This window comes from Hippichthys cyanospilos, chromosome 20 (genome assembly GCF_059441005.1).
Source record: "Hippichthys cyanospilos isolate Australia breed blue-spotted pipefish chromosome 20, RoL_Hcya_1.0, whole genome shotgun sequence".
In the NCBI taxonomy this organism is placed as follows: Eukaryota; Metazoa; Chordata; class Actinopteri; order Syngnathiformes; family Syngnathidae; genus Hippichthys; species Hippichthys cyanospilos.
The window spans coordinates 5,677,132-5,704,484 of NC_142388.1; the positions used below are offsets into that span (position 1 = coordinate 5,677,132).

Genomic DNA, 27,353 nt, shown 5'->3' on the forward strand with positions numbered 1-27,353 from the left:
CATAATGGGTCAAAGTCTGCCGGGACGCATACTTTTCAACATACCTTTCAACCTACTTCAACCATTTTTGTCATGAATGCACAATGCAAGCCGCATTTTCTTTTTCATAATGGGTCAAAGTCTGCCGGGACGCATACTTTTCAACATGCCTTTCAACCCACTTCAACCATTTTTGTCTTGAATGCAGAATGCAAGCCGTATTTCCCTTTTCATAATGGGTCAAAGTCCGCCAGAACACATACTTCTCAAAAAACTTTTCAACCTACCCGGAAAATTAGATTTGATATATGCATTTGAACATACTTGTAAAACATATTTTAAAAGGTATTATGATGCTTGAATGTGCTTGCAAAAATATTTTAACATGTTTGCGAATTATTTAGAGAAAAACAAACATTTGTGCACTATTGTGCGCTAGTGCTATAAACTTTTAAAAGCATTTTTGCAAGTACATTTAAACATCTTTGGAAAGATGTTTGCAAATATGTGTAAATGTATTTGTTTACAAGAATTAGTGAATACATTTAAATGTACTTACAACAATATCTGAATGTATTTTTTGACTAAATCTTAAAAACGTAGCAATTTTTCTCCATAATTTCACCGGTGTTGACTTGTTTATGCGCATTTTTTCATAATTACACTGACTTTCCTGGGGAGTTAAGGCACATACTATGTTTTGAGGAAAAAAAGGAACTATTTTGTTCCAGGAACACACACAAACACACTTAAGCGATCACTTGTAGAAAAAAAAAATCTAATTTCGTATTAGCAATGGGAGCAAATCTGCTCCATGGGGAATTAAACATTGGCCTCAAAGTGTAAAGGGATGACAGATGTTTAAAAAAAAAAAGTTGCTCACTGCAGCCTATCATTACATCTTTGTGACCCAGAGAACTGCTCAGCAAAACCTCCACTTCGCTTCGTCCTGACCTTATTACCATTTCAAAGATTTCCTGCCAAATCGGCCCGCACGACTTCACATTAGGCAGGTGGGGGCTGCTGCCGTTGCTCTGTGATTCCAAATGTCTCGGAAAGTTAAGACATTTATAGGCAAAGCAATACTTTGTTGCAGTTTGACTAAACATGAGGGTAAGTATTCCTGACGTGACTTCAAAGTTGCTTTGGAGAGTGAGGCTCAACTATGAAGCCCCGAGTACAATTCTGATATCTTCCAGGGACACAGTCGATTTTTCTTGTGTCCGCTTAGGTGTCCATTTTGTCTCAGCAAGACAGCAAAGTTAATTGCATCCCATCCAAACCTTTGAAATATCTTTTGAAAGGCTAGCATGCTAAACAACACTAGGACTTAGTAGGTAAGATCAAATGAGTCAAAAACTATAGACCAAAAACAAAATGTCCACAATAGCGGACAAAAATGAGTAGGTTGGGTCGGAGGATGTGTAAGAAGTGCAGTCGAGATATTTTTAAAAATTGAAAGAAATAAACAAGATATTTAATTAATCTAATTATTCAGTGTTTAATGCAATTATTGTATTATTGTGATGGATGAACAGATTCATATCCAGAGGTGTTAGCCATTTATTTTTCTCAATCTTACAAGTACATTCTGCTGTTTTTGAGACCAGTTCCAAGTGCTGGCTGTAGCCTTTAGTTTCAAATATCAGGAAATATGGTACTGGTTTCCCGCGTCAATTGCCAAATCATTGGAAAATAACAATAAAATACAACATTGTCAATCATGCCTGTTGCAGACTTGTTCAAACACTAGGCGTTCTCCAGTTTAGTTTGGCAAAGCGCTTTGCTAATGTATTGTTAGCCGGGGCTGCAGTCCCCGTTGGGTGTTTTGCACTGATGTGTTAGGCCAAACTTGTTACCGAAAAATGCATATTACATCTTTTGCATTTAAAATGCTGTTTCCCGCCCACAAGCTGGTGATTGTGCGCACATATGTATGTTTTTTGTCATGGTAAATTTCCCAATTCAGTGGACACAAAAAATGTGCTTTTCTTTGATACAAATACATTGTTGCCGCATTCTAACTCCAATCACCGTGTTTCTGTTTGACGCAAATGCACCCGGACTGTTGATTTAAATCTCTGGCATTGTTGGCTCAAACTTTGATTCAGGTGGTTTTCCAACTCATTGTGAGTGATTCCGTTCTCTGTTGAGCATTTTAAGTAGGAGGAAATTCAATTCCTCCGCCCAGAACTCCCTTTAGTGGCATTTAGACATTATTGCTCTGTTCTCTGTATTCTCGGCTAATACGCTTTGGTAGCAACTACAAAGGCAGCCAAGATGTGAACTCCAGAGTTTCTTACAACAATAACAAAAAAGTTTGCATAGCTCCTTCAAGGGGATAAATATTGCCGACGAGTCTTAGCGCTCCACAAGGGCATTCTTCCCATCCGGCGTGTGATTGAAAGGCCCCGTCGGTCCGGATTCAAAGCACGGCTCTGCGTCTGGCGTCCTGATCTCACATGGCTCTATGAAGGCTGACACACAGACAGATAGGGTATCAGAGACGGGATGAAACAAAGATGGTCTCTGAAATCAATCGTCATCCAGCCGCACACTGGTTTTGCCTTCTTAGCCCGCTATCACTGTGTGAAGCCCTTAATCAGCTCCTCTGAAACAGATGAGCAGAGCGAGAGACGATGGCCTGTTACGCCGCATTCCGCGCTTATCGAGCAATCGTGATCACACGGGACAGAAAGAGATAGCAAGAGATAACCGTTCAGAGGCGTTCGACGATATTCATCTTCAGCGGTTGTCACTCTGTGTAGCCCGTATGTTTCGGGCTTTGCTTTAGAAAAGACATTTTCGGGATGATTGGTTTTAAAGGATGAGGTTTTTATAATGTCTTACTGTTTTTATTATACTTATTGAGACAAAAAAATCAATTAGGTTTGGTAAAAAAAACTGACAGTCATAATCATAAATAGACTGAGTTAGATTATTACAAAAAGTGTCCAAGAGACATTATGGTGTGTAAATTAATCGCTCACCTGATACTGGGTTTGGTACCTTGTTTTTTTTTTTTTCTTTACAAAATTTACAGTAAAATGTATAATAATCATAATAATGCTTTGAGATCTTACATGTACTTTTGAATAGCTCTCTCTCTCTATTTTGTCTTTATAAGTAGTGCAGGAGGTAGAACTTTCAGGCTCTTCTACTGACACAAACGCATGCACAAACACAATGTATATTACAAAAAACATTTTGAAACTGCAAATCTTTTGTTTGTTTGTTTGTTTTTAAGGATGTGAGTGCATAAAATGCTGTCCACTGTCGTGGAAATCAGTTTCTGGTCTATTCACTTATTAGAGGTACCCTAACAATTTCTATTGCTAAGACAAAATGGACACAGCTGTGGACACAAATTAATAGGCTGGGGCTCAGCTAGAAATGTAAAAAGGAACCCGATTGATAAGTTCATTTAAATGTATAAAAAATAATAAATACATTGCATCATACCCCTGTGAATTGAGGCATAACAAATTTAATAAGCAACAAAGCAGAGAGGATAACAAACTTTCTTGCGAGGAGAGCGGACAGAAACCTTCACCTTCTGAAAGCTCCTTCCTGTCTGGTTACAAATTCTGTCCATCTCTCTGTTATTCATTTGGTATGGCCCCGGTTGCAAAATTCACTGCTACCCTGAAGGGTCGGGGGAGACATTTGGTAACAATGTAAACAATCCGTTTATAGTCGTGAGGAATGCAATTTCGAGTCCATGCTGCTGGATTCTTTCCATGTAAAATCAAGCATGCCTCGTTCTGCTTTTGCCCTTTGATCGGGTCATGAAGCTGTGTTCCCATTGGTTGGGTCATGGCCCTGTATCTTTCTTGCCGCTGACTGAAACGCATCAATATATATATATATATATATATATATATATATATATATATATATATATATATATATATATATATATATATATATATATATATATATATATATATATATAATGAGTGTGTTATTTATTGTTAAAGGCTTTACGAGTAAACTGGCTAAACTTAAGAGTGCTAATGTAGTGTGTTTTGCAATTCAGGGACCTTTTACTCAAAGATTCTTGCTCAGCAGGTCAAAAACAGCTTTTTCAGGAAATCTGTCGATTAAGCGAAAACATAAAGCAGCAACTGCCAACACCGTGACCTTCACATTTTGAGAAAAATATATACTGCACTCGGCAACGCATTACATCTAAAGGTTAACGACAGTACTCAATCTAGCAGTCCCAAAATCTCCTTTTCCATTTCTACGATCGCGAATACCCTGTGTAGAAATAAAAGAAGGTAATTTTGAATCAAATACTTGAGCTTATAAAAAAAAAAATAACAATAATAATATGATTAATCAAGTCCTGCACATTGTTGGAAAATTAATGACTAGGCATTGGAAAAGCTTTTCCTCATGGGTTTATGAATAAAGGAGAACTCAATCAGTTGCTGAAGTACACTAAACGCATAAACAAATAAGCTTTGGCAAGTTAATTAAGAAGCTTTGGACTTTCTCTTCTAAAAACCTGTTTAACATTTGCTCAATGAGGCCTCTCCTGTTCGTAATCCTTCAAGCTGAAGAAAGTCGAGCTGCTGCCGTTTTGATAAGAAAGGCGAGTTTTAACCGGCGCTAGAAAGGAAGCAAGGACGCGACAATGTTCTGCAGGGGAACGTTTTTAGTTTGGTATATTACTTTAAAGGTCATATAAATCCATTGGCAACAGTTTTATTTGTTAAATGACAGAGGTCAAGCTTTGTATCCTTTCTCCAGATATATTTTTACAGCTGTGGGTTTTTTGAAAGTCATTAAGAACACCACCAATGTGTGTTCGTTATGTTTAAAATGAAAAAAAAACAAAACTCCAAGACAGCAGGGACACCCAAACCAATTAGCATTAATTATTTTCCTGTAAAGATTGTGAGGTACGCCAGTAGGAAAATCTGTGTTAACCTCAAAGGCGCACGCATTTCAAAAAGCAGGGTAATCTCCCTGGGTGGAGATAATGATTGTTTATGCGAGATTTAAATTATATCGTATATGAAGCTATAACGGGAAAGACTGACTTCAGCTGACTCGGTCATTCCATAAGCTTTTGACTGTGGTCTCTCATCAGTCGAGGAGGTTGGCTTTGAGGGCTAACTCAGCATGATATGGCCATCGTATTAAACTGAACCCGGGAACGTCTCATCTCACGATGCACGAAATTCCACTTTGACCTTGAACTGATCCGGTTTGGCTTCGTAGGTATTCAACTGTCAGCTCGATGGCGTAGTTGTCTAAATTTCCTGATTATTTTCTAGGCGATTTCTTCATGTTTCAATACAATACAGCACTTGTTCTCAAATTGTATTTTGCTATTTGAGACTAGTTCCAAGTGTTGGATGCAGCCTTTAGTTTTGAAATGGTGCTAACTTCCTCACTCTTTTTTGTAGACTTGCCGAAATACAAATTAGGTGTTCTCAAATTCCGTTTTAATGTTGCTCTGGCTCGATACATTGCCATCTTTGTTGCTATCATTAGCTGTGACTGCATTCACTGCTAGGTGCTTTGCATTTATGAGTTAGGCTAAACTTGAGCTGCTTCCATGATAAGCAATCTCCTACTTACACAGAAAGCATCTTACTCTATGTTTTACCAAAAGTGCCATCATTCTCATCATTATTTTCATTCCTTCCTTCTGCCCTCCTACATACGATGGGAGCCTATCAGGTTATGCCAAACGCAATGACGGCAAATCAGTGTTCACTTTTGGGTGTACTTTTCCAACTGATCATAAAATCTACTCTCATGAGCATGCATATATATATATATATATATATATATATATATATATATATATATATATATATATATATATATATAGCCATAGAACTTTTTTACAATTTAACAATTAGATGCTCCAAGTTCCTATGTGTTTGCTCCTTATTTGAATGTTCTCACTGCATGAAAAAAAAAATGGTGATTCATGAAGGAATCCTTTCAAAATCTCAATTCGGCCCATGGTTCCTTCATGTACCCCCATAAGAGAACCGCTGTAATAAATGATACGGGCCTTAAAGTCAAACAGTATTTTCACTCTTTCTTTTCTTTTTCATACATCCGACCACAAGTACTAACACAACCCACACACAGTTTTTACCGCGTTCTAGAAACACTGTGAAGCAGCTGCATTTCGACTTGAAGCAGAGCTGCTGCAAAAGTTGGTAATGACATGTCAGGCAGCTCACAATGCCATTCCAACGCTTCCTTCTGCATGACCCTGGAGTGGATGTGAAAACTCTGCGGGTGGAAAGAATGTTTAAATATTGAATTATATGCTACCAAGTACACAGTTGGAAAGTGGATAGATGACTGCCTGACTGTTATTGAATATGACAATAATGCCAGCTGTTAGTTTTATTTGATCCCGTAACAGCGCAAGTCATTCACACGGGTCAATTGCCAACAGGGTGCTTAGAAATGTACGTTAAAGACATATCCTATATCTTGTATATGATGTCTATCGCAAATTTTGAGATCATCCTTTATCCTTTCTCATTGCACAGGAGACATTCACCAAGTTAGACTTTCCCAGCTGTGAAAATGTCACTTGCTGAACTTCTATATGAAAATTGAGGATTTTTCACAGATATCCAACCGTTTCCTAATTCTTTCAGCAGATGATGGCTGCACATTTTGGCAGAATTGTTTTATTGTCAGTTATCCTTAGTTTTTTTTTTTTTTTTTTTTAATGGGAAGACTGCTTTACAGATGCAGATTAATCTCAGTAGATTGTGTATTATCATCTATTTAGCAATATTTTAGAAAAAAAATGTATTCAGATTCCATTTAATTTGTTCTTAATGCTTTAGGTGCCAGAATCTTTTTTCTATATATTTTTATCTCACTTTTTGAGGAGGTTGTAGCTTGATAATAGTTACAGGTAAAGGCATACTGTGTAAATGTTGCTATGAGAAATTTTTCTACCTCGGCGCTAAAATGGTTAATTTGAAAAATAGAATGTCCTTTTCTTGTACCGGCATTAAAAACATTAAATTATATCTGCTGATATGTGCAGAATCCCTGTTAAAATCGCACATAACCCCTGAAGTGTCGTCACGTACCCCCAGGGGAACACTTACCCCCATTTGAGAAGCGCTCCGTAGTAAAGAAACAATTTCATGAAGCCGTGTTTGCTAACGTTGCAACTCTGCTTTGGTAAACACCAATCAGCAGTGTTGGGAGTAACATAACATACAAAGGAACCTAATTACAGTAATTGTTTTTTTTTTACTATGATACAATACTATAATCTCAAACTGAGACACGATTGACTTTAGCAACTGTGATGTCATTTGCAGTCGACAGCAAGTAGCAAAATGGCCGCGCCCTGAAAGATATAAAGTTAGGGTTAGGGTGTTCTTTTTAATTAATCGTCATAAACACAATATAATTCAGAATAAAGTTTTTGGACTGATTCAAGATTCAAGAGTTTTATTGTTGTATATATATTAATACCACACAATCCCCCGTTTGACTACATTCCATAACCGAGCAAATAATAAGGTAGGCAATAAAAAGAAAAAAGAGGGCAATAATGGCAGTAATAATGAACTACTAATAAATGAATAGATTTATATTCTTAGCATATTACAGAATAGATTGTGCCAGAGGAAACTGTGCATAAGAGGAAGAAAAATATTATGTATTTAGCAGCTTTCCTGCAATGATGATGATGATGATGGGGCTGCCTAAAACACATGGTGTTTAAAATAATGCTTTGGTCTACTTCTATGAACGCAGCAACAGTTGGTTTTAGATGTAAATTTAATGTATTTAACTAAAGAAGCAAAACGGCCTAAATGTCACTACTTTGGCAAAACTTGTAGCCCATCACTAATTAGGAAAATGGCAGACATTTAAAGTGACTTCCACTTCGTGTCCATGGCGCCCATGAAGCTTTATTATTCAAGCGAACGACGCGTTCATTAAATCTTTAATTGGAATTAAGGGTAGACATATTTTATTTGTCCGACACGGTGAGGTTAGAGCGGGTTAGCGAATTAAAAAGACTTGTGCCGTTTAATCGTAGCCGCGTTTAAACGCGCGCTCCCCGAGCTCCCATAGTCGTCTTTGTCAAACAGGAAAGAGGCTGATGAGCTGTGTCGGGTTCCTGTGGGATACTAAAGGATTTTTATACGGTGTTGTTCGCTTCGGTAACAGACAGGAAGCAGATTGTATGCTGCTTGGGCGGAGTCACTTCTTCCACAGCGTTTTCAAGATGATATATGATTATTGCGCACCATAAATTACACAATTATAGGGCATTTTACAGTTTCAACAAAGTGCAGCCACATGACTGGTTCCAGGGTTTGCTTCCTCAAATTGACATCTTTACCGTTTGGCTTGTGACAATCCAGTCACCAGTTGATGAAAGCTATGAAAATGGAACTGATGAAGCGGATTTTCTTTTACCAGTCCAAGCCAAGGGAAGCACGTATAAAAAGACATTAACAATGCTCAGGGTTGGTTTCAAACCCTGGTTTTCTTGCAATGACTCTATTCTGTTTTTGCAAATTACTTGAAGATACAGTAATTGAGTGACAATCTTTTTTTTTTAATAACTTTTAACCGAACAGTAAGTGGTTAGCATACTCACGTTTTTGAAGGGAACATGGGTTTTGCTAGCGATTGTGTTATCTAATTTTTCATCTGTTTCTTTAGCAACGGTTTACAACAAATTTGTACCCTTAAAAAGCAGTTGGTTTTTTTTCTCGGTACTTGTGTATAATATTGCTCCCTGATTTGCTGGCCTCCTTGAGCGCTGCTAGCTGCGAACACTCTAGATGCTAGCGACAAGCGCCATATAATACGTCAGCATCGTTAAGCAGCTTTTTAGTGTCTTTAGCTAGCGGTTGAACTTGATTTCAAGACAGCTATTTTGTCGAGGTTGATACGTTGGCAGCTAAACTACAGTGACTTGTAAAACAAGTCAAGTCGGCCATTATGGTATGATCCACTTTATGGAATAACTTTACAATAAAATCATACCAAGGTGCTCATATTTCTAACTAGAATGTTTTTATTTTGAAGTTCACCTCACCACTTTGTGCGTTAGATTTTTGATAGCATGCGCAATTGACTTGACTAGTTTCAGCCACAGTCAAAGCATTTTTTTTTTTTAAACAAGGTCATTTATATTACATACATATTTTACATACACAAAAAATGCTGGAATGAACTTACACCTTTTTATGACATCTAGGTACCAGTAAACATATATAAATGCTATTAATATTATTAGACTAATATTATTATTATTACTAGTAGTAGTAGTGGTAGTAGTCATAGTATTTTATTTTATTTTTTTACAAATCCATGTGTATTATGCTGGGATGTTATTGAAGCAATTATGAGGCACATTGCAGCTATTTTGCTTTTTAGAAACAAGACAGGATTCATGGTTAAGAGCACCAATCTCTGAAAAGTACCATCCAAATGTTCTAAAACGCAGTAAGCTTGAAATACAATGTGCTACTTGGCACACACTTAAAATGCAGCTCCTCACTTCACCTCTGCATTTTCCTTTACCCACAAAGCTACTTCACTCATCATTCTCATACAAACCCACTCAGCATTGCATTCATTTAAGTATAGCTCAAGTGTGAAATAGCGAAACTTGTACTGTTGGCCCTTTTTGTACTCTGGTTTTCGCAAAGCCTTTTACTTTTTTTGTGAATCATAACAAGGGTGAACAATGAAAAACCAAAGTGTTGTACAAGTATAATGAAAATCCCTGGAGCTCTTTCTGCTTTTCTGTGCCAGGTTTTTTTTATATAATAACAAATGGTCACGTCGCCTTTTTTGACCAGTCAGAAATAGCAGCTCTTTGAAGATACTTGCATTTTACTGCATATAAAGTTTTAAAGAAAATGAATTACTTGTAAAGATTTAAAAAAAAAAAAAAACACTAGGGAGCTGAAATGTCCAGCATATGATTCCAGCATATGATTAAAACATCTAAAATTTCAAAATGCAACAATTCTGACTTTTCTGTGTGACTGCAGTTGGACCTGCAAGATTTTGTGTACAAAAATAGTCATTGTCCAAATTTTGGACCATATAAAACCATTACAATTACAATATTTGAGATGCACTTTAATAGAAATTATGACATCGTTTTTTTCTACAATTTTTGTTACGTTCCGTTGAGCGGCGGTCAAACTGTGTCAGCAAAGAGGAGATTCTTTGTTGACTTGTCTTTCACCTCAAGACGGTATGTGGCGGAAAAGACCACTTAATGGCGATGTCTTAAAGTGCATTAATCATGCCACAGAAATTTCTCTTTTTTTTGAGGGTGTTAATAAATTTAACCTACATAAGTATGGATAAAAATGAGTATGGATAATACTGATGCCACTGAACAACTTGTGAGGTTGAAGTGAGAAAAAAAAATCATGAATAACTTTAATTATAACACCTTTAAAAACATTTACAAAATTGGGAAAAAAAATGCAATGTGCATAGTTTGCAAATTGTGTGCACAAGAGTTAAGTGAGAATGTGGGATATGAAAGAATGTTACTCCCAACAATGTTATACTTCCAAAAACTTTTTGATCAAAGCCACCTCACTGAAAAATCTGTTGTGGGAAATACGAAGAAAGCTGACAGGAAAATGAAACGAGAGAAGCACACGACAGTCAGTTTTGTTGTGCTTATGGAGTGATCGTGTCCAGACTTTGCGCTCGGACATTATAATAGATTTGTGTTAAACGTAACAAATTTGGCTTTGATTCCATGCGGCATATTTTGATTATCGGGAGAAGGCTCTTTTGACAAAACAACAGCAGCTGGATCAAACGGCATCGTGATTGCTATTCATCCCTCAGCCAAGACTTCTTCGGGCGAGTGAGAATTAAAGCCGGAGAGACAGGAAGGAGACAGAAATAAAATCACACGGGCAGGTAGTCGAACAGCCTCCAGTCCTGGATTTTGGCCTGTTACGTATTCGGGACATTGCTCATCAACACATTCATTTCCAGCCTCATGCCGCATGATTTCCGCTATGAGTTCACACATAAGTACTGCGGGTAGTCACTAATGATTAATTCACACGTCAACCGGCCCCCACCATTTAAATTCTCTTGTAAAGTTCACTTTTCTGTCTCATCTTTCATCTCCCAAAACTGTGTTGTAATGCCAGCAGGGTGCTAGCGCGCGGCACTCAGTGAGAACGCGACTTTGGGCTGGATCCTGACAGCTCGCTTGGCAAACGCGCGTGTTAATGTATGTAGCAGAATTGCTCGCTTTCGTTGTTGTCAAATCAACGATGAAGTGAAAATGCATGTGGGTTTTTTGCGGGTTTCACATAAACCGTGCGCAGTCTAAGTCTTGGCCGTCTGGACGATCGACGGGCGATCTTGCCAAATGGCGGGCGGGATTTTGGTTCTCATGACCCTGCGCGGATTGAGATGAGGGATGAATCGGAGTTGGAAATGTTAGTGTGTACAAATGCTATATTTACATGGTGAGGCTTTGTTTGAAATAAAATGCGTAAATGAGCCGTGCGCATGAAAGTTTTAAAAGCTACTTAGTGTGTGGTTGCCATGGAAGGTGACTTCGTCTGAGTTATGCTGCAGGCTGATAAGGCACCAATACAAAATCTGCAGTTGATTTCTACCCACCGCTGCTCAAGGTTGGATTAAATGCAGAAAAAAAATACTAGCTAGGAATCCACTAAGAAAATATGTGGAAAGAAGAAATATGTGTCGGGCTCTGATAAACGGGTCCCCATGTGTCCAAAAATAAGAATTGAGTTATTAGCATATTCTAATTCTACGCTTAATTTCCTTGAAATTTCAGTAGCAAAAAAATCATCTGAGATTTTTAGCCTTTAAAGGCTGAGAAGGTTTGACCTCTTAACACAGGGGTGTCTAACTCATATTTATCAGGGGCCGCATTGTAGTTATAATTTTTGTCAGAGGGCCAGTATGATTGTGAAATCAAATCAATTTTAGGTGTGTTTGTCACACTTCTAACTAGTTTTGAAATAAGAGCCTGGTAAAAACTGTTCAAAAGAGATCATGGGAACACAAAATGCTTGTTATTTTTACCCCCAATTTTTTAAATGTTGAGGACAACTTGCAAATTTAGTATTTTAACCAGAAACTTGAAGTTTGATCAGGATCTCACGGGCCACAAAAATTGATGTGGCGGGCCGGATCTGGCCTCCGGGCCTTGAGTTTGACACCTGTGTCTTCACAGATGAACATTAGCAAAAATTGGAATTTTTGGTCTCAACCCATAAACAACTCTGAAGATCCTGTTAAGATGACATTTTATTAACTGCACTGATCTGCTCATTTTCCTGTTGCTACTTTTGTGTGTGTGTGATTTTTATCCTCATGGGAAATTAGGTTGAACATTTTTTTTGTCACAAAATGATTTGCCATTTATCCAGAAATGCTTTGACGGCTTAAAACAGTTTTCTTTCCATTCAATGTAATACAAAAGGAACACCTTAAGATGATTCAACAATATCTTGTGTGCGTTATGACATGTGGGTAGGACCAATCGAGATGATCTTTTTCATGTTCGCTGTTAGCAGGGTTCCAATGGTGGATTAGCCATGGATGCTTCATTTGTCACTGACATACGCGGTGGTGTCATTAGATTTGTGGGATGTTTACCAACGGCCATTCTTACCTACAGTATCTTTTCTCGGCTTCACTTTTAGGATCAGGGAGCTTAACCTTTAATAAAAAACTTTGTAACAGGCATCTGTGCAGAGGCCGGAAACCTTTGACCTGAGCAAAATACCCCATAAGGTTAATCCCTAGGCAAATAATTGAATGTTGACCTGGCTATTATTATCACCCTCAAACTGTTCCGCTCTGCAGGACGCCGACCTTGTAAAAGCTCCACAGTCTCCCTCTGTGGTTTTCCCACACTAATGGACGTGTGTGTGTGTGTGTGTGTGAACAAACACCTTTGTACTGGTCCTCGCGCGCCTGCATACAGACGAACAAAATTTGTCTTTGTCCACGTGCGAAAAACACAGACAAACACCTTCTGGCACATAAAATTTAGGGCGCAGTAGTAAAAGAACTAGGAGCAGATATAAGATGATGGAAGAACACGGGCACAGATGATATATCGCACATTGACACTGATCCACCGAAAGGAGGTTTGGGGAATCATAAACCGGCGGGTGGTAAAAAACCCAAGCGATCTTCCAGGCTATGACAGGAAAAGTGAAATCACACCTGTAAGTCCACAAGCTGGTCAAAATTGTTCTCACTCATTCATATGCATGCTCAGACTTAAATGATCATATGCATACTTGAGTATTTAAATCCTACATTGACCGCATTTGCTGAACTTTGGTTCCACGGGCACTTTCGCATATTAAACAACATATGCGCATATCCTCCGGTGGTCTTGTTCTTCATGGTCTCTTGGTTTTTGTAATTAAACTTCTCAATACTCCTGAAGGAGAATGGGAAGTGCATGTTGGAGATCTCTGAATAAGCATATAAAGGGAAACAGAGCAGAAAGGAATAGAGTGCAGTCGTTGCTGTTTAGGTTGAACAAAGTTCTTTGAATGAAATGGAAATAAGCGTTGTGGTCTCAGTGAGCAGACAGTGGCGCTGTAAGAAGAATTTAACATTACTGTTTGATGATTGCGTTTGGAGGTAGCAAAAGCAGGTGAAGCTTGGTTAATCATCTCCCAACTTTAAGGTGGTTGGTTGAATCTCGATATATTTTTCCTGTTTTTGATCCTTCAAGGTGTGTCGTTTGATTTGACTGATCCATTAACTGTCATTCCATCATCTGCCTTCAAATGATCACGGTACATATCAGCAAAATCACAAACTTAACTGGGCTGGATCTGGAAATGAAGTACAATAAATTTTCTCTCTGATGCAGTAAATTCAACTTCTGGAGCATTTGAACGTGTTCCAATATTAATTTCACACCCCAAACCCCCCAGTGTTATTTTCCTTCAGAATTCTTTGCTTATTCCGAGCTCTCATTGCACCTCTGCACTGTCCCTCTACTGCCCACGCAAGAGTAAATACATGCCCGGCTTATCTGAGGAGCATTTTTACTTTCGTTTTCATTGCGGAGTTAGGCAGGAGAGAGTTTTCCTGGAGAAACAGCAACGTTTTATTTATTAGTTACAAAGTTTAAGTGGATGAAATGGCCAAGTGCTCTCTTGACACATTTTTTGCTTTGTTGACGATTCCAGTTCATTTCAATATTGGTCAAACAGGCTCCTTCATTGACTCCGCCTATGACTCCCATTACTCTTATTCTGCCATTACTTATTTATTTATTTATTCTATATTTTTTACCCATTTGAGCTAGCCTATTAACTCTTACTGTGCTCACTAGAGGTCATCCTGTCCTCATGGATGCAATTAAAGTTGCTGTCTTGCTGAGACAAAATGGACTAACAAAGTAGACCTGTTCATGGAGACAAAAATCAGCTGCTTTTTATGGTCCAAAATGAAAATGCAGGATAACAAGTAAGCTAACGCCAGCCTCTTCAAGACAACAGAAGAAAAATAGTTAAAAAAAAAAAACAAAGCAGCCCAGCCATAAGAAAAGCTTGCTGTCAGACGGAGACTTGGCACACCTCATTAGCCATCTAATCGCACCCCTCCCGCAAAGCATGGTGGTGGCAGTGTCCTGCTGTGGAGCGGTTTTGCAACAGAAGTCTAGACTGGGGGACTTGTGACGAGAAAGAACGATGCATTGTAGTAAAAAAAAAAAAAAAAAATCTACACAACATGAGGAGGAGGCCTCTTACATTTCAACAGCAAATCAACACTAGAGTGGTTTCTGCAAATGTCCCTCAAAACTTTACAAAAAATCACGTGGAATTACATGACAAAAGAGCGTATGAGCCAACTTTTAACAATTCTTTGCGGTTCTTGGAGGAAAATAAGTGTTTACTTTAATCCAACCATTTTAAAACCAGGCTTTATACCAGTTCCAGTTGATTTGACGATTGTTGCTTCCAAGGATGTAAGGGATGGATGAAATGTGTGTGTTGGACTGGATGGAATAATCATTGTTCCATAATTGAGCCAAAACCTCAATTTTTTAAAGAGACATTTTTGAGAAGAAACATTCTTAAATTAAATAGTTGACCAAATCCAAGTGCCCACATTAGCTTTGTAGAATTATTGTGCTGTTCTAGAAACAAAAAAATATCTGCTATTGTCACGTGACGACAAGATTTTGTACCCAGAAGCAGAAAGGACACGCAAGTGGAAAAGTAGAAGATATTTAGACTCAAAAATTCAATGCAAACCAACTGGAAGGAGTAGACTCAGAAACTAAACTCATAGAAAAAAAATGACTTAAAATACAGGTTGACATGGCATATTTTTTTTTACACTGCATTTTTTTTGTTTGTGTATATATTTTTCTTTTATTATATGTTTGTCAGCAAGATAATGCCCTCTCCACACAGAGTTGTGATTTTCTTTCACATTTTCTCAGATTTCTCTTGCTGAAGAACCCTTTTAAAATTCCTAACTTTGTTTAAAAGAATCATCTTTCCGGAATTATCAAAAAAGGCCAATACAATTCACCTATTTTCATCATTATCCTGGGCCAGTATGCAAATTCCCATATATATATATATATATATATATATATATATATATTAGGATTCTTTCACACAATGCACATGCCGTTCATATGCCGTTCGGAAAAGGCGTGAAAAAAAAAAAAAAAAAGAAACCGCAAACGGTTATAGTAGGGGAATACTGCACATAAATAGAATAGGAATGACAATGTTCATTGGCTTTCTCTTGACTGGTGTTCCCTAATTTCAGACGGCAAAGGGAAGTCGTCTCCTCAACCACAAATTCCAACAAGGCAGCCCTGTTATTTTTACCCTGACCGTGTGCAGTTTTGTATTATTTATGGCCTCAAAAAGAAGGAAAAGTATATTATACTGTCCATAAAGAATGATACCCAATGCCAGTGGGACCCCGTGTAATGGACAGCAGGCACATTATCTCCCATTATTCATAGAACCCCCTAGCTTTGAAGAACTGACACCTGTTCCTCTCCCCCTACCTCGTCTTCCTCCTGTCTTTCGGAACTGCAACTTTAATGTCCCGTCTCGTCTCTCATGTTCTGCGTTTGCTAGCCGCTGCGAAAACAATCACCCACGCGTGTCGGTTTTGCGGTGCACCTACCTCGCCTCGTAAGGGGGTCTATAGTTTCTATAGTCCGACCAGTGTCGGTGTTTCCTTTTGAGGATCGCAAAAGTTTTCTCCGAGTTTTACGGGAATGTCCCTTTTATGATCCACCGCACATCATTTTGACATGTCGCAGATGGAACAGTAAATGCAAGACATGCATGGGATTTTGATTATCTAATCTTGCAAGCAGATGGGTTAGCAAGAGCATACATTAGTTTTCGGGAACCATAAAAATCGCCGATTATTTTTTAACCGAGGCCAGACAAAAAAAGCCCCCTTGGGGTGACAGAAATCAACCACATGAATTCTTTAGATATCACAAAAGTGCGAAACGTGAAGATAAATCATATTGTCGCCTTTATCGCAACCAAACAATATCCAATATCCCTCCAGCCGTTCTCCGAACCTTGCGCCGTTACCGCAGTCCGGTGGGATTGCATGTTGCGCAATCCAGAGCATGGTTGTTTTTTGCCTAACACCTCATCATCGTCTCTGCCTTAACTGTGATTAATGTAGCTTGCCCTACTGAGGTTATATCAACCGCAGCGCCGACCATTTATTGGCTTCTCTTATGTGTTTGTTGACAAGCTGTCCAGAACACACTTAACATATCATCCGGTGTGAAGACTTTGTTGCTTGGCAGCTACTCTACGGGGTCAAGATGTCATCTTATTACATTAGCATCTGTTAACGACGGAGCTTCTTTAGACAGACGAATAGACGTACCTATGGACAGGCATGGGAGGTTTCATCTGTTGTGGCTTCATGGGATACTGCGCAAATACCCGCAGTTGTAGAGATATGATGCTCTGGCAGCCAATCAGGGTGACAGGAAGGAATGTAGGACTGTAAACGGAAACACATGGTCCTGAGGGAGAGAGAGTGAGAGAGAAAAGGCATTTCCCGTATCCTTCAAACTGAGAAAACACTAAAAGGAAAAGTATGTTTAATTTAGCCTGCAATGATTTTTTTTTAAATGGTGGAGCAGTGGTAAGCACACAGTTTACACATCAGAGTCCCAAGTTCAATTCCAGTTTGCATGTTCTCCCCGTGCCCGTGTGGGTTCTCTCCGGGGACTCCTGCTTGCTCCCGCATTCCAACAACATGCATGGTAGGTGTAGGAGACACTCTTAATTGTGCTTAGGCGTGATTGTGTGCGTGAATGGTTTTTCGTCCCTAACCAGCAAAAACGGATGGATGGATGGATGGTTGTTTATACTAAATTAATATTCTGGTTAAGTTCACAATTGTAGTCTCTTACACATTCAAGATCATTCTCTTGAGTGAGCAGGCAATAATATGGCCTATATGGCCTATCTATCTATCTATCTATCTATCTATCTATCTATCTATCTATCTATCTATCTATCTATCTATCTATCTATCTATCTATCTATCTATCTATCTATCTATCTATCTATCTATCTATCTATCTATCTATCTATCTATCTATCAAGATCGAGCATTAACAGGCTGTTAGATCTATCTATCTATCTATCTATCTATCTATCTATCTATCTATCTATCTATCTATCTATCTATCTATCTATCAAGATCGAGCATTAACAGGCTGTTAGATCTATCTATCTATCTATCTATCTATCTATCTATCTATCTATCTATCTATCTATCTATCTATCTATCTATCTATCTATCTATCTATCTATCTATATCTATATATACTACACCTAATACATGTGTAATAAAGAGTTTTCATCTTTTGTGAAATAGTATTTTTCCGTAGCTGCCGTCCAAAACTCGATTTTATAGCAGGACCCAGGCCTCGGTCTACCTTCAAGGACGTGTCATATTAAAGTGAAAGCGTTCGATTCAATATACCGTGAAATCAAAATAATACATGGATTGTTCACGAGTTACTATACAGTACATCAGCCATGATACGTCTTATTTCATACCTTCCAAACACTCCGACAAGAATGTCAAGGAGGCGCTAAAGAGAGATTAGTCCAGCGTGGGGGAAACTTTGAGCCAAAGAGAAAACACATCCTTGAAAGCTCACGTGAACTTTGACGACTAATCTTCCTGCGGGCTGTGATTCAGACCAAGGTGAGGCCCTTGACATTTTGAGCTGATTAGGAATTTCACCAGCCGGAGCCTTTTGTGTGGTGTCAACCGCTCTGACATGGCATTACGCCATTTCATTATCATGCAGTCACATCTAATAATTGCACCGGCGTCCTCCAAGTTGGCGAGGTATTTGAGAGGGCCTCTTTAATGCATGGCGGCCCGAGGGCTAAGGAGGCAAATCAAGCCTGTAACGTCTAGATAAGTGCGACTGGGCATTTGGCCCACGCAAAATTGCATTACTGTTGCATTATGTCCCTGGTATGCATGTATTAAGCGATGACTCTTTGACCTCATTGTCTCCAAAAACCTTCACGTTTTTTTTTTTGTTGTTGTTTTTATCTCAACTGCATCAGAAGATGAGTTTCCTGTCCTGTGACCGAATCATTTGCATAGTGAACAGTATGACGCTTTTGCTGGACTGGAATGTGAGAATAACAGTGGGCGTCTTTCTCTTTCGATTTGGTCGGATGGAAACTTACAAGTAGGGCTGCAGCTACTATTATTTCGATAATTGATTATTTTGTTGATGAAGCGATAAAACAAATATGATGAAAATAGATGTGCATCGCTATATTCAAATTGACTATGCGATAGCATGAATAAACTTTTATGATAATAAGTTAATGTTTCCTTCATAACTTGCCAACAAATATAGAGCGTTAAGGTTAAAAAAAAAAATCAATTTCTGGATTAATTTTGTGTGAATGTGAAAAGCTGAATGAAAAATCATGAAAAGATGTGGAATGCTTTGGAAAGCCGGAATATAATAATAGTAATAATGTAATATGTAATGGATGTAATCTCTAATGTAATAATATTTATTTACTGTACATAGTAGACTCATGCATGGAAAATAAATTATATGGAATAATAAAGAAATGTTTATAAGACATTATCGGCAAATATTTGTAAACATGAGCTTAACAATTTACCGTTGGAACTGTTTGAATCAGGCAAAAATTAGCTTCTCGTGAGAAATTGTTGAAATTAAATATTACACTGGCATACAGTATGCTGAACTGTTTGAGGTTGGAATGTTTAGAATCAATAAAAAAAAGAGAAATTAGAAGTGGAAAAACCCAAAACATTTACACTTAGCCTTTTATTTTGAAATTCTGAAAAAAATGGGTAAAAATGAGGAATCATGGGAATACGATGGGAAAAATAATAGCTTGGGAAATGTGACATTTCCGAAGATGTTGAATCCATGATGAATTGGACTCAAAGTCTGAACTCTTGGAAAACGTAAAACGTAAAAGTATGTCAATGGAATTAAACGACAATAAATTCTCAATTAGGCCAAAGGGTTTCTCAGTTGAGCAACAAAAAATGCGAGGCTCAAAACATTTTCCGTCTCGAAATGGAACGCGATTCACGCTGAGCCCGACCTCTCAAACGGCAAAATAAGTCTGTATTGTTACCCCGGAAAAAGGGACCATCTGTGTAGACAAAGAATGGCCCAGATTGACTCAACTGTGTTTCCCTGTCTCATCCTTCTCGCCTTAGTGTGTGTGTGTCATGGCCTTTTGATACAATACACATTTGTGCAGATAAACAGTTCCTCTGTACACTTTAGCGTACACTAAACATCCTGCAGATGGACCGTTGTGTGAGGTTTGCCTCATCGGAGCCACAAGACTTTGGTCTGGCTGAGCGACACGGGGGGAAGGACGCAACAATGAGCGGCGGACAAAAACCAACGAGGTTGACTCATCCGTATCTGACAAAGTGTTGTTTCCTGAACGATAAGGGTGCAGATTGAAACAATGAAACAGGAAAGAGGGTGGAGACGGCTGCCGCTTGGCACACGCTCTCGCCGATTTCAAACGGAAAACGCGGCCTGCCCGCTGTCTTTGTGGGGTAATTAAGAATAATGGCGGGCTGCTGTATGTCCCAAAAAGACGGCGCTACACCGGCTTTGTACCGATCTCGCCATCGCTCTTCCTTCTGTCACTTTGTCTCTTGTTCTACGGCGCAGTCGGACGGCTATTCTTAGCTGACTGTCTTGCGGGTGAATTATAGATTCGGGCGGATGGGGGGTGAGGGTCTCGTAATGATATTTGGCTGATCAAGTACCTTGCTGAAATGTCACTTAAAGTACGATCAAGCTAGCTGAAGAGAAAACCCCAAGCGCCAACCCATCCATCCGTTCGTCCGTCCATTCTTCTCCACCGTCTCCCCACAAAGACACGCAACACCCGACAGCGAGGACAAAAGCGTTTTATCATTGAGGTGTCTGAGGACGTGAGATATGAGACGGACACAGGCGGTGACAGACAAACCACCGTTGGGGGCAAGCAGAATGAATGGCTGCTAGACGCTTTGCTGGGTCTCGCTGAAAGCTCATTTCTTTGTTTTAAGGATCTGACTACCAAGAGCACCAAAACTGTGTCACAGCCATGCGTGTCTTATCGCCTTTGTAATTTAGGACTTTGGTTGTTTTTTTTTTCCATTCTTAAAATGGGATCGCTTGAGTTGTTGGAGTCATTTATAATTTCATTTGTTAGGTTATTGAAGTTGTATAAGATGACCTGGTTTAGGATATTTTTTACCCACTTTGTGCCGAAAGCAGGAATCTCAAATTTTTCTGATCATAGTTAAAGGTACCTCATTTTTTTCTTGTAATGGACCATGAAAATCCAGTACCCAGTAATGAGAAGGAGCCAGATGGACAGCCCATCTGAGACACAATTTTTTCCACAACTGTCCATTTTGTTTCAGTAAGATAGCAAAGATAATGTCATACCACACAAACCCATGAGACAACATTGGAAAGGCCAGGACGTTATCAAGTGAACTGACTGGGGCTTAGTAGGGTAGCTCAAATGAGTCCAAAGATAAAGACCAAAAACTGCAAAAAGCAGGGATTGCGTTTTTTTTCTGATCATAGTTAGTTACGGATTTTTTTCTTGTAATGGAGCATGAAAATCCAGTCCCCACCAAGGAGAAGGAGCCAGATGGACAGTCCATTTGATACCCAACCATTTTTTTTTCCACAATTGTATCCATTTTGTCTTGGTAATACACAAAAATAATACAACACCAACCCATGAGATAAGATCGTAAAGGCCAAGATGTTATCAAGTGAGATCACTCGGCCTTAGCACTCTGTTAAACAAGGAAAAGTGGTGATCAACTACAATAACCAGATATCCAAATAATGGATTCACAAAATCAACATAATTGATGATCAAAGTTATTTGTAGCCCACTTACAAATACAACATCTGGCAGTAAGTTCCTCCCAAGCATATGGATTCTTCTGCACTTTCATGTTCTATAACTCCTTTACAAGGTTACAGAGACAACCTGTTCAGTGTGTACATTATCTATGAGGGCGACATGATATATGACTATCGCTTGAGCTCATGTTACTCTCCAGCCACGACCTTCAAACGTTAGGGAATAAACAGAGCGCTGAGAAGCAGTTTAGTCATTTGCAGGTGCCTTTACTTCAAGCGGGGTCCTTTTCCAATCTTTCCATGGTCCCCAGATTTATGTGGCATATAATGGGAACATAAGCTTCCTTTCCAGGCATGTGTGCTAGCTTTGCACAGCAGTGTTTCCATCATTACAGAGCATCATCAGGAAATATGGCTTTTTTAACAGCCGTAACCTGACACGCTTCTATAGCTGTCAAGAAAAAATAAAATAAATAGACCATTGAAAGCAGGGTTTAACCCTCCGGTTATGTTCCAGGGTCAAATTGACCCATTTGAAAATGTCGAATGTCGTGTTTCCATTCAAGATTTACGCTTGGTTTGCGTATAATCCACATACCCGTACACCTTTTTGAGAGAATCCCTTTTCAAATTTGAATACACGTTTTTTGCAACATTTTTTGATACAAAAGCAAAACCTGGATCAAAATGACCCATTTATATTACTGCTGTTTCTAAGGGTAAAAAACTGAATCACAAGATTTGTTGGTTAGCAAATGCATGTTTCTGAAATTTTTAGCTAATTACACGTCACCCTGGATCAAATTGACCGAGGATGGTTTGATTATTCCCAAGAAACATACAATAAAGGACCTGTATCATGGAAATTCAACTTTTTGGAACTTTTAACCGTGTTACATTGTTAATTTCTCCCCGAAAGTGTTATTTTCCTTCTAAGAATTTCTTGCTTTTTCTGCCTTTTCAACACCGCCACAGCCTGAAAGATAAAAGGGACGTTTGTTCTTGTCACTTTTTGTCACGTCGCATTAAGGATGAAGGTCCTGGTACCGCCTCTACAGCGCCTCTGTACGCCCACGCGTCAGTCAGTACATGCCCAACACATCCGAGGAAACTTTCAGGTTTTTCACTGCTGTTTTCATTCCGGGGTCGGTAAGGAGAAATCTTTCACCGGGTCTGCCAAGTGAACAGCAATCTCATTTATTCGTTAAAGTAGAACATGTCAAGGTGGAAAAAATTTGTGTTTAGCCACACACATCCAGACAATCAATTTTTGTGGTAAATAATTCACCTAGGCGAAACTGTTACCCGGTTTCCCAAGGTGACCAATTTGGTAGGAAGAACGGGTCTTACTGTGTGTGGTCTCTTGACACATGTTTTTTTTTTTTTGGGCTCTCTAGCTCATTTTAATGTCAGTACAATACCAGTTTTTGGCTCCTTTGCTCAGCTGGGATAGGCTCCAGCGCCCCGTGGCCATCATGTGGATTAGCTGTCAAGATTACCAGGGTTGTTTTTCTGGAATCATCCTCGTGCAAAACCCCCCACAAACACAAAGCATAGATCTGTTGTGTGTCCAGGATGCTGATCAAAAATACTTTGATATCCTCTCTGCTCAAGCGGACGCCATCTCATTTTCCTGTGAACCCACCCACCCATCTGCTTTCCTTCAAGCTATTTCTCTAAGATTTATTTTTTTTTTGTCCCCAAGTATAGCATGCAGTCGAATAAGTCAAAAGTCAAATACAATCTACTCTGGCAATTTTTTTTTAAAACATTTCGTGTTTGTGTGTGAGTGTGTGTGTTACTAGTTCTAGTTTTTATTTTTTCCAGGGAATACGCCGACGGAAAAATAATGTCTGCTCTGGTGTTCAAACTGTCACCATCAAACTTTACTTGTAATGATATTAAGTATAATAAGTATAACAACAGTCAAGTTTTACATTACAGACATGAACTCATTCAGTGCCAGCGCTATTCACACATTTTTTTTTACCCTAATGTTTTGAAAAATAATTACTGTAAATAAGTGCCTGGATTTGAATATCCCAACTCCGAAAAGACGGATAAATACGTCTTTGGGCTTAAATGAGTTAACAGAATATTAATAAATGATCAGTCAATCAACAATACACATTGTAAGCTACAAATATATAAACATGTTTCCATCTGGGCTGATACTGATACCAATTATAGCAGACTGATATGGATATGTCCATTTATGTCAGAAACAAATACAGATCATTTGGTTTGTCAATATTGAAAATTATAATGAATTAAATAACACATGTTTTGCTCAATACATTTATGTAGGTCTAATTCAATTATATGCAGACTTTTACTTATCTTTGTTTTCATTTTGAACAAAAAAAGACTCCTCCAGAGTGTCCTTAGTCCGCAGAATCTCTTATAAAGTTGACTGAAAAGTCGAAAAATGAATTCCCTAAAAGTCAGTTTTAAATTATTTTTAATCAGTCATCAGATTTTCATGTGAAGTGTAAATGCAATAGAATCATATTTTTTTTCATCTTTTTTTAAAAATAATTTTTTAGTTGCAGGCATTTAGATGCAATTTTTTCTGATTTAGACTAAGCTGTAATCCATACAAACGCTGTAAAAATAAGTTGTTGAAAGGTAATATAATTCATAAATAGAAAAAAATATAATTGAGAAGCACTGCTCTAATCTAAGGCATAACATCACTACATTTTAGAATTTAAAAAAAATCTGTTCTATTATAGTAATAAAAATACTACAAATAAAAATAAAATACTAGGATCATTATAGTGTTGGTATACTTGGAGTTATTTGTCACACACCGCAGCTTTTTTCATACTTGACTTGCTCTCTGTATTTGTTTTGAAGACAGAAATCTTTTTTTTTTTTTAAGACCCATTTGCAAAACGCGACTGCTCACTGTGAGGCCGGCACCAGCGTCAAGTAGAACATAAATAAGTGCAAAGTGTCTAAAATACGTTGTAATATACTGGAGCTGAGATACATTCAAATGCATGATGACCGTTCAATGTCAATAAAATAAATAATATGATGCAAAATGGGTCTACTCAAAACAAGCCATTTACAGCATTCTTAAGGCTTGGCTGCTTTTTTTTTTTAAAGGTCCTGCATCGTCTTCTCCTCCATACGGGTTGGGTCTAATTACCTCTCGGGGGAAATACCTGAGCAGTGATCACAACTTTGAAAGTCTCATAGATGCCAAACACAACACGACCTATGCAGGCGTGGCGCCCGCTTAATTTTTTTTTTTTAACGGAGAATTGTCTTGCTGAGCGGAAATTGTTTGATCCTTGAAGCGCTGACGGAAACCGTCTCGACTACAAACAGCCAATGATTGACAATGACGGCGACGAGGTTTACGTTGCCGTTTAATGGCTGTTAGAAAGATAATGTCTCATTTCCTGCCTGTCGAGGACAATATGAATAGAAAATAAGAATAAGGGATGAGGGTGAAACTGCTTTTCTGTCTTTTTCTTGTTTAATGCTGTTCAACAATTACCTTAAAGGGACACTGTGTAAGATTTAGACCGTGTTTTATTAAAAAGGAATACATGAAATGATTATATAAAAAAAAAACCTAGCGAATAAATGTGTTCTTATCGACCAACAGCATTTTTTTAAATATAAACGTAGGTCTAGTTACATTACATGAGGGGTGGCACTCCTCCGGAGGCCGCCATGTCTGTTATAGCTGCAACGATGACTGCAGCACCTCCTGCTGTCCGCAATGAAAACTGTCTATTACACATAGTCCCTTTAATGACCATACTTCCCAAAGAAGTCATTAGTAGTTTCATGTTCCAACTCATTTGCTCTTAATTAAAAAAGGCAAATGTACAGTTCCATCCACAGCATCAAAACGCATTTAATTAGATTTTGTGATCCCTACTCCTGACGTGGTTTCACCGACACTTAAGTATTTATATTCACATTTGAAAAGCAGATTCATAGTGTAAAAGTTATTACAGCAATATCTACAAAAATAAAAGGCAAAAAGACTGACGAAAATTGAGCCTCCGCAGCCATGTTTCGTTCTTTTTAGTGCATACATACATGCAAATAGAACCCATGTGTGTTCATTCTTACTCCAACTATAAGTCTACTTTCTGCGGTGCCTGTGTTTCCCACCCTAAAATAAATATTAAATGCGCTTCACAGTTCTCCAAAAGCAATGGAACCACTAAATCAAACAGGCCATGAGTTATTATCGCTGGATGATGATGAAATGTAACCCCCCGAAAAATAGTATTAGAAAAACAGAAGCGGCTGTAGGAATCAAAGAATCAAAATGACGTTGTGGGGAAAACAATTTCCTGCCACCAAGCTACGTAAATGTACCCCGAACCCCAAATCATGTTTAGTCGTCCTTTTCAGGTTATTTATGATCTCTCATTAATAAATGACTTTCACACAGCGCAGTGCTGCTCTGCTTTCATGTTATACTGTAAAACAAAAAGAAAAAAAAGAAGGGGGTGCTCTGAATTAATGTTCTGGAAAATATAGCCGCAATAAAAGTATTGCTAGCTCTTGTGCACCACCAAAAAACGGTCGCCCTTGTTCGCTCTAATCGGCACAATTAACCTACATGGAGAAATACAATATTTTAATTCATTGCTCCCGAGCATTCACGGCTATTAAAAGCAATGCCTACATAAGCAAATGTAGTTTAAAAAAGAAAAAGAAAAAAAGCTTTAATAGCCCCCCCCCCACCCTGGTAGTTTTCCAGGTAATCTCCGAGCCACACAGCGGGCACCATCTGGTGCGCAAGGGTGGCTGATTGAAGGACTGCTGAGTGTATAGCATATTGCCGCCTGCCAGGTGAAGACATTGACGCCGTCCCGAGAGGGGGAGTCAGCAGTAGCAGGCGGACTCGACTGGAGCCGTCCTCCGGAGTTGCTGACGCGGGCGGCGCATTGGGAAAACATGCTGTCGTACATGATATAGACGCAGCGGGCTCGCCGCGAGACAATAGAGACACTCGGATGGGGAGGACGGGGACTCGTGACTTCTGCATGCTGGAGACATGGAGTGCCGCAGCTTAGGGTTTGCAATGGATTGTCCTGTGGTGAAAGTGATTTGGAGACGGCTCTTGAATCCACATAGAAAAATTTGTTTGCATCACAAGCAGTCTTTACAAGTACACGCCAAGTACAAATGGGCAGAAAAACAATTTGCTATGCCATCCGTTTTTGATTTAATAAACTCCGCATGACATTTGTGTCGCTATCTCGAGACGTATTTTATTCAGCGACTCTGGGAAATAGAAACCTCGTTTTAAGAAACACAGAACACACTTTTGCAGCGAAAAATCTCTCTTATTCTAAAACAGTTTTTATTCTGTATTTCACACTAAAAACAGTGAATTTCATAGTATATAATGCAAAAAAAAAAACAACCGACGTTGCCTTCATTGTTTTCATTGCCTTACACTCATATATATATATATATATATATATATATATATATATATATATATATATATATATATATATATATATATATATATATATATATATACACATATATATATATATATATATATATATATATATATATATATATATATATATATATAATATAGGTGTGTGTGTGTGCATTAGACAGTCATAGTTAGAGTTTTGAGGCTATTTATTCTTCCGATCATGTATTGATATATATATATATATTTGTTCTAGCCATTCCCCGATTCTCCATGTAATGACCCATTATGATAAAGGCGATCAGATCCGCCTAATATGGAGGAAAAAAAATGTGAAAGATTGGTCCAACATCCCTGATCATAATTTTTACGTAATGTACCATTTCATGTCCGTATCTCTTCGGACACACAAGGTGAAGTATATTTGCATTCGTGTTGTCCTTTTTTTTTTTTTTTTGCTGAAGGTTACACATTCACACC

The 27,353-nt window shown here is 38.4% G+C and overlaps 1 long non-coding RNA gene across 2 annotated transcripts in view; it reads right to left on the minus strand.

Annotated features, from left to right (window-relative positions):
• Positions 1–27,353, minus strand: part of LOC148407070 (uncharacterized) — an 84,372-nt gene that overhangs the window by 44,109 nt on the left and 12,910 nt on the right. The window contains exons 2-3 of one of the 2 annotated variants that reach the window (XR_015863873.1): positions 16,900–17,041; positions 1,582–2,456 (exon numbers count right to left, since the gene is read on the minus strand). This is a non-coding gene — a long non-coding RNA (uncharacterized LOC148407070). Of the gene's footprint in view, positions 1–1,581; positions 2,457–16,899; positions 17,042–27,353 lie in introns of those variants that run through there. The other variant, XR_015863874.1, reaches the window with a different exon arrangement.